Below are 2,667 nucleotides of genomic sequence, written 5' to 3'. Positions count from 1 at the left end.
TTTACATATTGTTTTAAAGGCATATATATATATATATATATATATACACACATTTAATAATCATTATAAATAGGACAACTATTAATGAAAAGTCTGAATCTACCTTTGCAAAATGATTTAAATAAGCTTCTTCCTGAAACAAAATTTCTGGCATTGCTGTCATAACTTTTTGCATATTTAAAAAGCATTTATTAAGCTCCAACTGTGAACCTAGGAAATGCCATATTCTATGGGAGATAATATTAAAAGCAGAAAAAGAACTGTTTTAATCTTAGAAAAAACCTTTAATTTAGTTGGGAAATTTGAAATAGTTAAGGGGAAATGTTGTAAGGAGGAACCAGTCCTTGGAGAGGGACATCGTGCTTGTTAGGGTGGAGGGACAGTGGAGGAGGGGAAGGCCCTCTATGAGGTGGATTGATTCAGTGACTGGGGTAATCGGGATGGGGATGTCAGAGACAGTGCGATTGGCACAGGACAGAGCAGATTTAGGGCTGTCGTACATAGGGTCGCTATGAGTCGCAAGCAACTCAATGGCACATAACAACAACAGCAAAGGAAAATCTACAACGATTTAAGAAAACAGTGATAACTGAAGATAGTGGCATCCATGGTGGTTGTTACTGCTGTTAGATCAATTACAACTCATACCGACACTATGAACAACATATCTGAACCCTGTTGTGTCCTGTGCCATCCTCACAATCTCTGACACACTAGAATGCACTCTTTCATCCACCTGGTGGAGAGTCTTCCTCTCTTCTGCTGTCCCGCCACCTTTCCAAGCATGATGTCTCTCTCTAAGGAATAGCCTCTCCATGTCCAAAATATGTGAGAGACTTTTCTTCTAAGAAGCACTCTGACTGCACCAACATATCTGATTTTTTTTGGAAGTCCACGAGATATTTAGTACTCTTAATTAATACATTTCAAAAGCATCAATCTTCTTCTGTCATCCTTATTCATTGTTCAGCTTTCAGCAGCATAGCAAGTGATTGAAATTATCATGGCCTGGATAGGGTGTACCTTAGTCCTCAAACTAACATCATTGCTCCTCATTAAGTTGGATGTCCCTGACTGTAGACTTTCCTAGTAAAATATGTCTCCTGATCGCCTGATTGCTGGTACTCAAGTGCATTGATTGTGGGTAAACGTAAAATGAATTTGTTGACGGTTTCAGTCTCTTCTTCCTCTATCATGGTGTTGCTCATCATTTGAAGTGGTGAGAATTTTTGTTTTCTTGACACTGAGAAGTAATTCATATTTAAAGCTGCAGTCTTTGATCTTTTGCATCAAGTGCATACAGTCCTCCTCACTTTCAGCAGACAAGTTTATGTCTTCTGCATAAAGCAGGTTGTTGGTGAGTCTTCCTCCAATCCTGATGTCCCATTCTTCTTCATAGAGTCCAGCTTTTGTTGGCACTTGGCCATATGGTACTTTCTGAAACATTTCAATGTTGGCCAATTATTTTTGGTATGGGGATTTTGTATATTCCCTCCATCTTTTGATGCTTTCTATGTTATTCAAGATTTTTCCTATAAAATTACTAAGCATTGCAATTCGAAGCTTGAAATTGTTTTTAGTTTTTCTTTTCTTTTCTTTTTATTTTATTTCTTAAGAAATACCAAACAAATTCTTCTTTTTCATTCTCCAATTATAGGTCTCTGCACATTCTGTTATAATATTTGGCTTTGTCTTGTCAACCTGCCTTTTGAAATCTTGCGTTCAGCTCTTTTATTTCAACATCTCTGTTTTGGCTTCTTGATACTCTAGTGCAATTTTCAAAATCTCTTCTGACACTCATTTTGGTCTTCTTCATTCATTCTCTAACTTTCAAGTGAATAGTAAGTAATAGAAAATACCATGTTTTGGATCAGGTGCACCTTAGTCTTTAAAATTATATCCTTGCTATTGAGCACTTTAAAGAAGTTTGACATGAAGTTTGAATAATGCAACATGACTTGATTTTTTTAACTGTTGCTACCATGGATGTTGGTGCTAGAACCACCTGCCTTTGGGTTGGCAGCATAACATTCTACCCAGCAGGCTACCAAAGTAAACAAATTAAACAGAATAAAGAATAAACAAATCTATCTTGGAGGAAGTGGAGCTGGAGCATTCCTTAGAGGCAAAGAAGGTGAAACTTTGTCTCACATACTTTGGGCATGTTGTCAGGAGGTGTCATTACTTGAAAAAAGACACCTTGCTGGGAAAAGTCGATGGTCAGCAAGAGAGAACAGTCATGAATGAGATGTATTAACACAGTGGCTGCAACAATGGGCCTGGGTATGGCAGAGATCATGAGGATGGTGTGAGATAAGGCAAGGCTTCCATCAGTGGTTCCTAAATTGTCTGTGACTTGGAGTTTACTCAATAGCACCTAACAGCAACAAAGGTTATATAGACCATGCAATTCATAGGCTAGTTTCACATACTTTTATTTAATCCTTATGTTTTCCTTTTATTTTAAAATAGTTGTAAAATCAGAATAATATCAGATAGTTGATTGATATTATCCCGATTTTACAGATGGAGAATGTATGGGTCTTTTGGTTTTTTTACTACAACTCATAGCAACCCTATGTACAGGTGTGAACCTTGTCCTATTCTGCACCATTCTCATGACCTTCAACATGCTTGAGCCCATAGTTAGAATCTGTGTCAGTCTAT

The sequence above is a fragment of the Elephantulus edwardii genome, unplaced genomic scaffold, assembly GCF_000299155.1.
Source record: "Elephantulus edwardii isolate Elephantulus edwardi_28Jun2011 unplaced genomic scaffold, EleEdw1.0 scaffold00247, whole genome shotgun sequence".
Taxonomy (NCBI): Eukaryota; Metazoa; Chordata; class Mammalia; order Macroscelidea; family Macroscelididae; genus Elephantulus; species Elephantulus edwardii.
Note: the sequence above shows the minus strand (reverse complement) of the source record.